The sequence below is a fragment of the Lagenorhynchus albirostris genome, chromosome 1 (assembly GCF_949774975.1).
Source record: "Lagenorhynchus albirostris chromosome 1, mLagAlb1.1, whole genome shotgun sequence".
In the NCBI taxonomy this organism is placed as follows: Eukaryota; Metazoa; Chordata; class Mammalia; order Artiodactyla; family Delphinidae; genus Lagenorhynchus; species Lagenorhynchus albirostris.
Window position 1 is genome coordinate 37,234,562 of NC_083095.1, and position 15,838 is coordinate 37,250,399.

The window sequence follows — 15,838 nt, forward strand, 5'->3', positions numbered from 1 at the left end:
CTACTCTCTCGTCTGGCAGCTGCACTTCTGGGAGCACAGTCGTCGGGGTGAGTAAGAGGACTTGTCCCAGAAGCATAGGAGCCAGCAGGCACAGCCACCAGGCCCCTTTCTTTGGTTGTAGGGAACCGGCCTTCAGGTGTGAAGGGCTCAGGACAATGTCCCCCCTCTCCACCCGGCTGGCCAGACTCTTAGGCTACAAGTCTCCCTCCCGCAAAAAAAAAAAAAAAAAGGGGTCCTTACGGACCTGCACACCCTGCTCACGGCCCTTGCCGGCAGCCCAACACGCCCTAACAACAATGACAGGTCCTTACGCAGAGATGACCTTCCCGTTCAGGATTTCCGCCGGCGCCATGACCTCTATATAAGTCCGCTGCCCACAATGCACACCGACAAAATCGAGGCTCGACTCGCTCCACTGCGGCGCGGGATTGCCCAACACACGCGCTTAGCGACTGCCCAGGCCGACCCTGCTTCTGCGCGTGCGCCCCCGGTCATGGATGCGCGCGTGCGCGGTCCAGACGGACGTAGTCCCCTTAGCGAAAAGCTGAGGAGTAGAGGGTCTGAAATGCCACGGGAAGATGAGGGAACTCTGTGGAAGACTGGATGGAGGAAATAATTGGCTGGTGGAAGGACCCTTGCGAGAATGCGCCATCGTGTGGGCAGGGAAGCAGCTGAAGAGGGAATCACCCCCGATTCCAGCCTTTAGGTGGCGGGGTAGTGGGCGGAGCCAAGGGGCGGTCTCGCGGGAGACCAGTTTGGCGGGCGCCGGAGGCCTGCGTGGGCTGAGGGGGCGGGGCTTCTACTGGAGTGTTGTGCTCCGGTTCCCGCGTGGGGAGCTTAGGTGGGCCCCGGGCTGGCCGGCAGGGGGTAGGCCTGCGGAGTGTGGGGCGGCGTCCGGCGTTCTCGCTCCCAGGCTCCGTCAGGCTGGTGTCGGGGCCCCCACCCCGAAACTGAATCGGACAGTCTGGGTGACGCCTCTGACTGCTTTAAAAATCTCCTCAGGTGAAGCTGATACTCCGCCATGGTTGAAACCCAGCCCGCTGTTTCAGGCCAGTGGAGCTGGAGCGCCGCGTGGCTCCCTCAGGGTGTGGATAACCCCAAGTTGGCCAGTACGGGGAGGGTCGTCAGCTTTGCGAGTCTAGATTTTGCCAGATTCCCCCACGCAGATCTGGGGTTGGAGAAAGGACGCGGGCCTTACATAAACTGGATGCCTAGTGACTGACAGGGGCAGACACTCCTCCCTCTTGGAAGGCAGCCAGGGTGTTTGCTAGGACTGGGCCTGCAAGTTTCTGATTGGTTCCAGGACCGACACACAGATACTAAAATCCTCAAATGCTGAAGTCCGTTATAAACAATGGCGTAGTTTTTACATATAACCTAAGCACATACTCCCATGCATACTCCTGAGATGACTCTAGATAAGTAATCTCCAGATGACTGATGCAGGGTAAATGCTATATAAATAGGTGCTGGTATGCTGCAAATTCAAGTTTTGCTTTTTGGAACTTTCTGGAACTTTTTTTAACTTTTATTTATTTATTTTTTTATCTTTTTGCGGTACGCGGGCCTCTCACTGTTGTGGCTTCTCCCGTTGCGGAGCAACAGGCTCTGGACGCGCAGGCTCAGCGGCCATGGCTCACGAGCACAGCTGCTCCGCGGCATGTGGGATCTTCCCGGACCAGGGCACGAACCCGTGTCCCCTGCATCGGCAGGCGGACTCTCAACCACTGCGCCACCAGGGAAGCCCCTGGAACTTTTTTAAAAAAAATAATTTTTGACCCAGGATTGGGTGAATCTGAGGATGTGGAACCCAAAAATACTGAGGGCCAACTGTATAATAACTTTAAAATGTTAAGGACTTCTGAATACATACCGTAACATTATGTTATACCTGGACAACTGAAATTAAGACGAAAATTGAAGCAGATGTTCCTGGAAAATTACAGGTAGTGAAACTTTTGTGATTGTAATATTAAATAGATATTGACTACAGCTTCTTGTTTGCTGAGGAAGATGACATAAACCCCGATTTACAGATGGAGAAATAGACTTTGAAGGATAACTTAGTCAAAGATACATAGCTGTGCCTAAAATTAGAACCAAAACTGGATGTTTCAAATATGTTGCCTTTGCAACTTAACGGCCTGGTTTTCAACTATAATATCTCTATGTGACCTGTACAATTCATTCATTCATTCATTGAGCAGATAGTTATTGAGTAGCTACTGTGTCAACAACACAAGACACTGCTCTAGGTGCTAGACATACCATGGTGAACCAATAAAGTTGCCCCCCCCACATCAGCTAATGATCAATTAAAGAAATATGTACTCTAATTTTAGATATTGAGACCTAGCATTTTTTAAAAATAGGCAAGCTAAGAGGATAGGGAATGGTGGTGGGAGGCAGGAGAGTGCTGTTTTAGAAATGTGCTAAGAGAGGCTTCTCTGGGGAATCTGACTTGAGCAGAAACCTCAATAAAGAGAGGAAGGTAGGGTGTAAGAAAAAAAAAAGCAAGGGATTGGTTTGAGCAACTGGTAGATGGAGTTGCCATTACAGAGATGAAATAAGTTTTTAGATGTTTTTAGATGCCTCTTAGACATCCAGATGTCTTAGTGATATTCATATAAATGAGAGATACGATAGTTAAATCCATGAGATTGGATGAGCGCCCAGGAAGAGAATGAGTGTAGGTAGAGAGAGGACCTAGGACTGATGCCTATGACACTTTAATGTTTAGAATTCAAAGAGATGAGGAGGAACCAGGAAGGAAGATTGAAGAGTCCAGGGTGTTATGAGAAAAAACTCCAAGAGCATGCAGCCTTAGACGACAAGTGAAGAAGAGTTTCACAGGAGTAAGAGGTAACTAATTCTGCCAAGTATATTGCACATTGGTCAAATAAGATAAAGACTGAGAACCGATCATTTCACAGAGAATAGAAAGATAAAATATTTTTATTCAAATCCTGTTAATGGTAATTGCTTGAAAAACTGTGTATCCTTTCTGCAGAAGTTCCATTTTTACAAAAATTTTGAGGGTTATTTGATAATATCTATCAAAATTTTAATGTGTGCTTTCTTTGATCTTGTAATTCCACTTTTACGAATTCATCCTATAGTAATAATTACATGTATATACAAACATATATGTATAAAAGTGTTCCTCACAGCATCAATTTACATAGTAAAAAACAATAAAATCTCCATCAGGATGGATGAAGTTGTTAAAGGAACAATGGATATGGGCTTCCCTGGTGGCGCGGTGGTTGAGAGTCCGCCGATGCAGGGGACACAGGTTCGTGCCCCGGTCTGAGAAGATCCCACATGCCACGGAGCAGCTGGGCCCGTGAGCCATGGCCAATGAGCCTGCACGTCCGGAGCCTGTGCTCTGCAACGGGAGAGGCCACAACAGTGAGAGGCCCGCGTACCACCAAAAAAAAAAAATGAACAATGGATATATACTATAGATGCACTGTAAGGTAACTTTCACAAATTGTTAAATGATCAAGGCAGGTTATCCAGTAAAATGTATAATATGATTTATGTTAATATATTCAAACCAGGCCTTCTTTGATTACATTATCAAAAACTGCCCCCTCACTTACCTCCTTGTTACTATACATTAGCTTATTTTACTCACAGCACTGAACACTATCTAAAATGATTTTATCTATTTATATACTTGTTTACTATCTTTTTCTTTTTCCACCAGAATTTCAGCTTTATAAGAAATTTCCTGTCTTGCTCATAGTTATGTTTCTGCTGCTTGGGGATGTAATTTTTAAAGTCTAGTTTTAGAGGGAAAAAAAATGGATATTTCTTATTTTCCTGGTTTAGTTATTAAACTATTACTCTCATTCCTATTAATACTAATTTTATCCCTGCCTCATTTTTATCATATGTAAATAAAGATAGGGAGACAGTCGTTCTTAACCCCAAAGTCACACTAGAATTACCTGTGTAGATTTTTAAAAATATTTGTGCTTAGGCTCTCCACTGCAGACCAATTAAGTCAGAACTTGGGGTAGTGTCAGAGTATCAGTATTTTCTTTTTTTTCTTTTTTTTTTTTTTTGGCTGCGTTGGGTCTTCGTTGCTGCACGCAGGCTTTCTCTAGTTGTGGCAAGCGGGGGCTACTCTTCGTTGCAGTGAGCGTGCTTCTCATTGCGGTGGCTTCTCTCGTTGTGGAGCACATGCTCTAGGCATGTGGGCTTCAGTAGTTGTGAAACGTGGGCTTAGTAGTTGTGGCTCACGGACTCTAGAGCGCAGGCTCAGTAGTTGTGGTGCATGAGCTTAGTTGCTCCGCTGCATGTGGGATCTTCCTGGACCAGGGATCGAACCCGTGTCCCCTGCATTGGCAGGCGGATTCTCAACCACTGCACCACCAGGGAAGCCCAGTATCAGTATTTTTTGAAGTTATCTTTGAGATTCTAATGGGTGGGCAGGGTTGAGAACCACTAGATTAGATGATATTTGAAGTGTAATTCCAGTGATTCTGGTATCAAGAATACATAATAGGGACATAATTTCTAAGAATTAGAATACCAGTTTTTCAGACAAATCATCTTATGCTTTAGGAATTGTAGATGGAATCATCATTTTTCTCCTCCTTTCAAAATACTTCTTTCTTGATAAGCTGTAGGTATTGAAGTACAAAAATTTGACCTATTCCAAGAATTTCACAAAAGAAAGCTCCAAAATATAAGTTTTACCTTTGCTGGAATGTTTACTTTCAGTGGGATCACCTTCCTAAGAGTTGTTAAGTTCGCTCATGCTTGATGAAGCCAATTTATGTTTTCACTTCATTAATTAGGGAAATAAAGACCCACAGGCCTTACTTTATCACTTTAGGAGGTCTCTGCCCTTCCCTGGACCTCTGTGATGCGTTCACCTAGCAACAGCTCCTTTGATGTGCAAACGTTCTTTTGGTAAATAGTGCAGGGCAGCCACTCATACTGGACAATTCAGGTTTCTTCTAGAATTGACCTTGGATTTGAAATTTTCTCTTGTGCCTGATATGGTAAAAATTTATGGTTTTTACTTTCCACTAAATGAAGCGTAGCATACTGTATCTTTCTAATGTGAGTATTGATGAATCTTATGACTGTGTAAAAAATAAAGTTATTTACAAACCTAAATTCACAGAATAATTGTGTCATATTGCTGTATTTTATTTTTTACTTCAGACTCCTATTATATTTTTATTGTATTTCTATAAGGTAAGTTTGGGAGAACAGTACTATCACCTATATAAGTTAACTTTGTATATAAGGGTGGTTTTTTTGAAAGAACTGTTGGGTTCTTTAGTTGTTCAATCTGTAGTTTTTGTTGCTCGTATGGAATGATAGAGATAAACCAGAAATAGATTCTGCTCTTAATGTACCTTTAATTTAGTAGGAGACATAAGATTTTTTACATAATACAATATATATATTTTTAATAAATTTATTTAGTTTTGGCTGTGTTGGTACTTCGTTGCTGGGCACGGGCTTTCTCTAGTTGCAGTGAGTGGGGGCTACTCTTCGCTGCAGTGTGCAGGCTTCTCATTGCGGTGGCCTCTCCTGTTGCGGAGCACGGGCTCTAGGCACACGGGCTCCAGCGGCTGTGGCGCGCGGGCTCAGTAGTTGTGGTGCACGGGCTTAGTTGCTCCGCAGCATGCAGGATCCTCCTGGACCAGGGCTTGCATCTGTGTCCCCTGCATTGGCAGGCGGACTCTCAACCACTGTGCCACCAGGGAAGTCCCCATGATACAATATTGAATGAGATAACAATCAAAGGAAAAGTATAGATCATATACTATAAGAGTCAGGAGGAGAGAGAGATTACCCTCACCTTGTGTGAACCAAGGAAGGAGGTGGTACTTGAGATACTGCAGGATCAGTTCATGCTTCTGGGGATATATTTTGGCCCACATAGTAGCTTTTTTCTTAGAGGCAATATGAGTGAAACTAATAAGTTGTTTTTAATAGAGCATAAGATTCATAAAATGGTAAGGAAATAAAAATAAAAGCAGAGGATAGGATTCTTAAGAAAACCTTTGTCTCCAGTATGATTCTTGTGCCAGGACTGAGGAGCAGTTCATTCTCCCTTTTCAATTCACCAAAATTTTAGTTGTTCTTTTAAGTCTCTTCTCTGGTTCTTAGAAAAGGAATTGATATAGTAATGATTTTAAGTATCAAATAATTAAAATGGGGACGAGACTAAAGTTTCATTAAAGATAATTGTTCTTTAATAAGTGTCTTCAGTATCAATAAATCTAAATCCACTGGGGTGGTGAGAGATGAGGGTGTTAGGGCAGCTGCTATTACAAGTCTATGTGAAAGTACTACTGGACCATCCTGTACCTTTTTTTTTTTTTTTTTTTTTTTTGCGGTACGCGGTCCTCTCACTGTTGTGGCCTCTCGCGTTGCGGAGCACAGGCTCCGGACGCACAGGCTCAGCGGCCGTGGCTCACGGGCCTGGCCGCTCTGCGGCATGTGGGATCTTCCCAGACCGGGGCACGCACCCATGTCCCCTGCATCGGCAGGCAGACTGTCAACCACTGCGCCACCAGAGTAGCCCTTATTTCCTTTTCAGAGATAACTTCTGAACTAAGTGTATAGCCTTTATGTCCATGTTTTTAGATATATGTGAATGCTTCTTATGTTGTTTTGGGGATTTAAAAAATTACATAAATGATATTTTACTAGACATAACTTTCTACCTTGCTATTTGCACTCAATCATGTTTTTGAGAGTAGTTCTTTTTGATTCACATAAATTTAGTCTGGGCATGTTAACTGCTGCATAGAATTCCATTACAAATTATAGTAATATATCAGTTTTTATACATTTTAGTTTTTTTCTTATATAAACAAGCTACAGTGAGTATTCTTGTACAGCATGTCTCCTTGTTCATATCTTCTAAACTATGAAATAAGAAAAGTTTTCAAGCTGTATTTGAAAGAACTTGACTACAAAATTAATTGCTGGTTGAATATTTCTTACTTTTATAAATTAAAAACCTAATTGAACATAGTATTATTTTTTTCTTTTTATTATTGGTGTTTGAAATCTTAGTGATATTGTGGTGTACTAAAAATAAGACATTTAGCACATTTTAATCAATTTGCCCTTTTGTTTTAGATCTCAGATACACAGTCAAGTTAATCATGCTTAGTTCATGGTACAGTATCATCTTTCTGTGCAAGACCCCTCTCACTTTATTTTTTCTCCATCTCCGTTTCTATCTCATCTCAGTCTAATATGTTTGACATATGTCTTTGGATATATATGCATCTTAAAAAATATGTAGTTTTGTTTTGTGAATGGATTTTTTTAAAACATAGAATAAAAAAATAGAATAAAAGAATATAGAAAAAATAGAATAAAAAATAGAAAAGAACTGTAAAATGTATACACACAGATTAGGTAATAAAACAAATACCTATGAACCTATCATCTAGTTTCATAAAACACTGCCAGTACCTTAGAACCTTCCTGTGTGCCCCTTACTAACTGAATCCCTTTACTCCCACCTAAACTTAAAAATAGTGGATATTTGAGTTTTGTGTCTATCATTCCCTTGCTTCTCTTCCTAGTCTTATCACTCATATATGTATCCCTAATAAATATTAATTTTATCTGTTTTAAAAGTTTGTTTAACGGAATTATACTGCTTTTGTGTTTTTGTCACTTCTTTTACTTCATGAGATTTGTGTTGATCTATGTACAATTATTCAATAATTATTCTATTGTACAAATATACCATAAGTTACTTATCCATTAAACTCTTATTTAACATGTGGGTTGTTTTCAGTTTTTTGCTTTTTTGAATAACATTGTTAATCTTTGCTTTTAACTGGAAAGTTTAGTCCATTTGCATTTATTGATATTACTGGTTATTTGGGTGTATTTCTATCATCATATGTGTAATCTATTTGTCCCATTATTTTTGTTTCCTCTTCCCTCCTTCTTTCATACCAAAAACTGATTGTTTTTGTTTTGTTGTGTTGCATTTATTTCTTTTTTCTCATTCTATTTTTTCCTTTTCTACTAGTTTATAAGTTATATGCTGTATGACTATTGTTTAACTAGTTATATTAGTTGTTTTAACATATATACTTAGCAAACTTAACTGAAATCTGTATGGTTACTCTTGAGAAATATGAATATTTTATAGTGCTTTAAACTGTTTTTCTCCTCTCAGTGTATATGCTTTTTTTTGTCCTGCATTGGTTCTATTCCTTATTTTCAATACCATAAATCACACTTTTTAAATTAATTAATGCTTATGTAAATATACCCACATAATATTTACTGTTTGTTCTTTTTTTTTAACTAGTCTTTCTTGTATCTCAGACTTTGTGAGTTCATTTTCTTTCTATGTGAAATGCATCCTTTAGAATTCTCTTAAGTGAGGACCTATTGGTGGTAAATTCAATTTTTGTTTGTTTAAAATATCTTTATTTTACTCTTAATCTTAAAACATAATTAAGTATAAAATTCTGGTTGGCAGTTACCTTATATCCTTGATTTGAAGAAATACTACTATTTTATCCACTATTTTGAAATTCAAAAGTATGTTTTCAGCTAACCTATCCATATATGAATTAGCATCAACTTTAAGCTGCAGCCCAGTTGCAGAGATGTGAAAATTTGTGCATCTTAGACTCAATAAAAGATGATATATTTTTCTTAGTACATTACAGATATCATTTTGCTGTTTCTCAGCCTCTGTTACTATTGAGAAGTCACTCACCAGTCTAACTGCTATTTCTTTGTAATTATCTGTCCTTTCTATTATCTGCTTTTTAGATCTTTCTTTATGTTCTACAGTTTCATTATGAGTGTGGAGGTAAAGAAATTTTTTTTAGTCACTTTTCTTGGTATTTGCTAGACCACTTAGATTGGAATCTTTCAACAATTCTGTAAAATTATCAAAACATTATTTCTTCACATAGTGTCTCTTCCCCCTTCTCTAGAATGTAGCCTTCTTGGACTCCAAATAGACGTATGATAGGCCTTCTCATTTCAATCTCTCTGCCTTTAAACTCTCTTTCACCATTTATTTTTTTTCCTATATGCTTGATAATTTCCTTCATATTTGAGTTCACTCATTCCTCAGCTATGTCTAAGTTGCTTTTTAATGTGTCCATTCAGTTTTCAAATTAAAACGATTACACTTTTTATTTCTAAGGGTCTTATTTGGTTGTTTTTCCAACATGTTTTCCAATATGTTAATTCTTTGTGGTCTCTTGTGACTTAATCACATTTTCAAAAGTTCTCTATTTTTTTAAACATTTAAACATAGTTATTTTGTATTCTCTTATGCAGGCCTATGTTCCTAGTATCTTGGTAAGCATAAAATTCTAAAACCTGATAACTTTAGAAAAATGTATTTTGTTCCTTTAAGACATTAAGCACCATGTGATATATTTATACTTTTTAGAGATTTAGATTAACACATTTTTCTTGGCTTCATTTGAATCATATAAACGTTGTTCTTAACCAGTTATGCTAATTAAAATTTAGAACATTATACACTCTTTTGACAATAGGAGGAGATATTGCAATACAGGTAAATCTCCCTAATTTTTACCCTCAGTAAGGTGTGAAAGAAACACAAAATTGATGTTGATTTACTGAAATCAGATTTTTTTAAAAAATCAATTTGTATAATTATAGAAGCATAGGAATTGATTTGTAATCAAAAATAAAACAAATACTGGTAAATCTTTCATCAGTGACCTTATAATAGTTCAAGTTTCTGTAAAGGTTTTACTAGATGTGAATTAAAATTTCCCCAGACATTTTATATGTGTTTTCTTGATTCCTACACTCTCAGAAATTATGTTTATTAGATGTGCTGCATTTACTTATCACTGGTGTTGTAAATAGTCAGGTAAGAATTTTTAGAAAAATGTAAAGTTGCCTTTTAGGTTAACATGTTACTTGCTGCTTTCTTGAGACGTATTTCATTTGTTAGGATAGCACCTCAAAATCAATATTTTAAAGTTGTATTTTATTTAGAGTTACTTACTTGAGTTTGTGTGGGCTAAAACATTGCGGTTTTTGATCTATAGTTACATGTTTAATTAATTAATTTGAAATTTCTTTTTGTAGGCTTGTTTTGATCCACCTCTTGAAGTGGTTCCCACCAGGAACCCAATCACGTGCAACAAAAGGGCAGCTGACCCAGTCCATCCTGACCTTGTTGGTTTGTTGGTGAAATACAAGAATCTTTTAGCTGAGGTATACGGATTACCTGAAAATAAAACACCATGGGAAATTATATCCTCTGTAGGGAGAGAAACATTCTGATAAAAAGCTCAAAGTATTATCTGAACTCAGTTTTGCTGTTTTCTCAATATTGAAGCCTCTTATCACCGAGGAGCACTAATGTAGACCCAAATCTGTCTTTTGCCAGAGAAGTCCCTTTGAAGATGGTATAATATGTAGTGCCGCTTTTGAGTTACTGCTGAATGCTGTAGTATTAGAACATTGCTTAGGAACTGCCATGCTCAAAATGTATATAATAATAATAGTTACATGTATTAAGCATTTTTCAATGGAAAGGGTGAGTTCCCACTTTCCAATATAGCACCAAATGGCAAATACCCACTGCTCTTATTAAATACTTAATGAAACATCTGAGTAATATCAACAGATGAAAAAGAAACCACATTTGTAGGAAATGCCTTGACACCCTGTGATGAACTAGAGAGTGCCTATAGGAATTCTTTAGTTGAACTCAAGCACCCTTAAACATTTGTTGCAAGAGATAGGTAACCAAGTTTGGAATCCCAAAGGCCATTGTCATTGTTAAAGGTAACATGATGTGGCTGCTTATGTCTGTATTGCCTCTATGGTTACCTTTAAGTAAAATGTTCTAAATGCTTTTATTGGGACATTGACCACCCTTTGAATAAGTAGTTATCTATGGTGTCTGTATTGGTTTGCTTGGGCTGCCATAATAAAGTGCCATGGACTGGGTGGCTTAAATAACAGAAATTTATTTTTTCACAGTTCTGGAGGCTAGAAGTCCAACATAAGGTGTCAGCAGGGCTAGTTTCTTCTTTTTAATGTTTTCCCCAGCTTTATTGCCATATAACTGACATAACATTGTGTAAATTTAAGATGTACAATGTGGTGATTTGATATACACACGTATTGCAAAATATTACCACAATAAGGTTGGTTAATACATCCACCACCTCACATAATTACCTTTTTTTTTTTTTCATGATGAGACAGTTGGTTTCTTCTGAGGCCTATCTCCTTGGCTTGTAGATGGCCATCTGTTCTCTGTGTCTTCGCTTGGTCACTGTGTCCAAATTTCTTCCTCTCATTAAGAACATCAGTCATGTTGAATTAGGGCTCACCCTAAAGATCTCATTTTAACATAGTTACTTCTTTAAACACCCTATCCTCAAATACAGTCACATTCTGGGGTACTAGGGGCTAGGACTTCAACATATGAATTTTGAGGGGACACACTCAGCCCATAAGAGTGGCTTTATTCCTTGAGACCTCTTTTCTGCTCAGGACCTCATTAAAGTTCTTTTCTGCTATCTTATCTATCAATAGCCTGACTCCAGGTTTCATGTAGATAGATAGATAGATAGATAGATAGATAGATAGATAGATAATTTCTTTCAATTTTTTATGCTAACATTTTCCCTCTTTTAGCATAGAGAGGTGAATAGAAATTAAATTTAAACATAATTTACATAGATACAATAAATCTTATGACACTTTGGAGACATTTCTTAGTTTTTTCTTTCAGGAAAAAAATGTGATGCAAATCCCTGAAAATTGTAGCAGTTTTACTATGGGTAGCATTGTTCTTCTCCACAGAATAACTTACTGCTAATACTTCTGAAGTTTGGGAATTTTGATCATTTGGATTTGGATTCAATTAGGGTTTATGTCTATGCCTAATTCATAAAAAAACTTTTAAACCAAATTGTCAAAAAAGACAGGTTTTAAACCTTGTTTAAAGAAAATATGTAAGCTATTTTCAAGAATTTCCAAGTACTTTTTAAAAGCAATTTTCTACATGTACATAAAGCATTTGGTACCTATACATATTTTTCATCTGTTTGTCAAAACAGATATCTAAAAGGCTCTACAAGGTCTCATTTTGACTTGATTTTAGATACTATATACATTAAAAAGTATTCCATAGCTCATATTGGCATTTTCTGAATTTAATAAAAATTAGTGACAGTTTAACTGTGTCAAACTTATTTAAAAAAAAAAAGTCTAGTGATTTCAGTAGAGTACCTTCAGCATGAGTCATCTTTCCCTTTTCCAATAACCTGTTATTTAATCCTACAGGAACACAATTGTCTTGATGAGACAGTTTTTCTCTTCACTGCATACATTTAAATCTTTTGTTATAATTAACTTTATCTCTTTGTGGGACATACAAAAATAATTATCATGTGTTTCTGTCCAATAATGGAGAAACAGGTGCAAGAGAGCTATATTTAGGAAAAGCCAGGTATAGAAGGGATAAATATTAAAGTATTCAGTTGGTGATTTTGTTGTCTAGTTTAGGCAATATGATATTTAGCTAAAACTCTTGCATAGTGCTAGGTGGGCTGCTGTAGTAGTAAAAGTTAAACAGGGAATTCCCTGGTGGTCCAGTGGTTAGGACTTGGCACTTCCACTGAAGGGGGCCCGGGTTCGATCCCTAGTTGGGGAACTAAGATCCCACAAGCCATGAGGCACGGCCAAGAAAAAATTAAAAAAAAAAAAAAGTTAAACAACTTGTAAAAAAAATTACTGATAATATGTACAATAAGGCCTAGTGTCTTAAATTGAAGATAAATTTAATGTGTTTTGCCAGTATTTTTAATTTGATTTTCATGGAAACTTTTATTTGTGAGGGCAATATGACAGTGTTTTTTGCAGATAAGATGTTTTCTTCCCTTAGTGTAGTAAAAAGGCAAACAGTAGAAAGCTGGTAGATGCAGCCAGCTCTGGAGGGGAGAATGGAGGCAATATAAATTTTGCAGCTAAAGAAAAATATATGAGAACCAGTTATTATTAATTTTAATTGAAATTTTAATTGAGGTAATTGTAGATTCATTTGCAGTTTTAAGAAATAATACAGAGAGATCCACTGTAGATTTTGCAAAGTTTCTCCCAAATTTTTCAAAACTATGGTATAATGTAACAGCCTAAATATTGACATTGATACAATACAATCCACTAATATTATTCAAGTTCCCCCAGTTTTACTTGTACTCATTTGTGTGTTTGTGTGTATCAAGTTCTAAACAGTCAGTCAAAATACTGAACAGTTAGTTTTAACAGCACAAAGATCCTTCCCATTGCCATTTGTTATCCACACCCACTTCCTTCGCATCCCCAAATCCTGGCAACCACTAATGTCTTCTCCATTTCTAAAATGTTGTCATTTCAAGAATGTTATATACTGAAAAAAAAAAGTCATGTACTCAAAAAGCTAAACATAGAGTTATCACATGACCCAACAATACCACTCCTGGATATATAGACAAGAGAATTAGAAATATATTCACATAAAAACTTGTAAATGAATGTTCACTGTAGCATTTTTCATAAAGCCAAAAAGTGGACACAACCCAAATATCCATCAGCTGATGAGTAGATATGCAATATGTGGTATATCCATATAGTAGAATGTTATTTAGCCATAAAAATGAATGAAGTCCTGATTCATGCTCCAACATGGTTGAACCTTGAAAACATTATGCTAAATGAAAAGAAGCCAGTCACAAGAGGCAACATATTGTACAATTCCATTTATATAAAATGTACAGAATAGGCAAATCCATAGAAACAGAACAGATTAGTGGTTGCCAGGAGCTAGGAGGAGGGGGGAATGGGGAGTGACTACTAACAAGTATGGGGTTTCTTTAGGGGATAATGAAAATGTTCTGGAATTAGATCATGGTGTTGGCTGCACAACTACAAATATACTAAAAACTGAATTGTACACTTTAAAGGGTGAATTTTATGGTATGTGGATTATATCTCAATTTAAAAAGTAAAAAATTGTTCAATATGGCTGCACAAGTCTATGAATATACTAAAAACCACTCAACTGTATACTTTAAATGGATGAATCCATGAATTATATCCTAATAAAGCTGCTTTTTTGTGTATGTGTGGTACGCGGGCCTCTCACTGTTGTGGCCTCTCCCGTTGCGGAGCATAGGCTCCGAACGCGCAGGCTCAGCTGCCCTGGCTCATGGGCCCAGCCGCTCCGTGGCATGTGGGATCTTCCCGGTCCGGGGCATGAACCCGTGTCCCCTGCATTGGCAGGCGGACTCTCAACCACTGCGCCACCAAGGAAGCCCCAATAAAGCTGTTTTTAAAATGTTATACAAAAGAATCATGCATATGTTACCATTTGAGATTGGCTTTTTCATTCAGCATAATTTCCTGGAGATTTCTTCAAGCTCTTGTATCAATAGTTTGGTCCTTTTTATTGCTGAGATTGTGGTATGTATATACCACAGTTTGTTTAACCGTTCATTTGTTGACTTGTTGGTTTTTTAGCTATCACATATAAAATTGCTATGAACATGCATGTACAGGTTTTTGTGTGAACATAATTTTTCATTTCTCTGGGATAAGTGCCCCAAAATACAATAGCTGGGTCATATGGTATTTGCATATTTAGTTTTAAAAGCAACTGCCAAACTATTTTCCAGAGTAGCTGGACCATTTTATCCTCCTACCAGCAACATATGAGTGATCTGGTTTCTCTGCATCCTCACCGGCGTTTGGTGTTGTCATTATTTTGTATTTTAGATATTTTAATATATGTGTAGTGGTATCAAATTTTGGCTTTAATTTGCGTATCCTTAATGGCTGGTGATGTTGAACGTATTTTTTTTAACTATTTATTTAGGCTGGACCGGGTCTTAGCTGTGACATGTGGGATCTTTTTTTTTAGTTGCATCATGAGGGCTTCTTAATTGCGGCATGCATGTGGGATCTAGTTCCCCAACCAGGGATCGAAACCAGGCCCCCTGCATTGGGAGCACAGAGTCTAACCCACTGGACCACCAGGGAAGTCCCTGAACCTATTTTTATGTGCTTATTTGCCATCCACATATCCTTTCCGGTAAAGTTTCTGTTCAAGTCTTTTGCCCATTTTTTAATCAGATTGTTTTCTGAGAGTCTAGAGTCCTTTATATATTCTAGACATAAGTCTTTTGTTGACAATTTTTATCAACAAGCTGTATCTGAGTTTGGGGGTTACCTAAATTTAGCTGAGTTCTGAATATATTTCTGGTTCATTATGTCCAAATCCAACATCAAACTATTCAAAAATTTGGATTCTTTAATATAAAAGATAACAGGCATACTTCTTTTATTGTGTTTCACTTTATTGCACTTCGCCGATATTGTGTTTTTCACAAATTGAAGGTCTGTGGCAGCCCTGCTTTGAGAAAGTCTATTGGCGCTATTTTTCCAATAGCATCTGCTCACTTCATGCCTCTGTGTCACATTTTGGTAGCTTTCACAATATTTCAGACTTTTTCATTATTATATTTGTTGTGGTGATCAGTGATCTTTGATGTTACTAATGTAATTGTTTTGGGGACCACAAACTGTGCCCATATAAGATAGCGAGCTTAATTGATAAATGTTGTGAGTTCTGACTACTCCACCTACTGCCATTCCCCATCTCTCTCCCTCTCCTCAGGCCTCCCTATTCCCTGAGACACAACAATATTAAAATTAGGCCAATTTATAACTCGACAATGACCTCTAAGTGTTAAAGTGGAAGAATGAGTTGCTCATCTCTTGCTTTAAATCAAAAGCTAGGAATGATTAAGCTTAGTGAGGAAGGCAT

The 15,838-nt window shown here is 37.7% G+C and overlaps 1 long non-coding RNA gene across 1 annotated transcript; it reads left to right on the forward strand.

Moving 5' to 3' along the window:
* Positions 1-405: 405 nt before the first annotated feature.
* LOC132515212 (uncharacterized) lies at positions 406-14,064 on the forward strand. The gene is made up of 3 exons (XR_009539085.1): positions 406-706; positions 2,741-2,862; positions 10,102-14,064. It is a non-coding gene; the product is annotated as an uncharacterized LOC132515212 (long non-coding RNA).
* Positions 14,065-15,838: the final 1,774 nt, after the last annotated feature.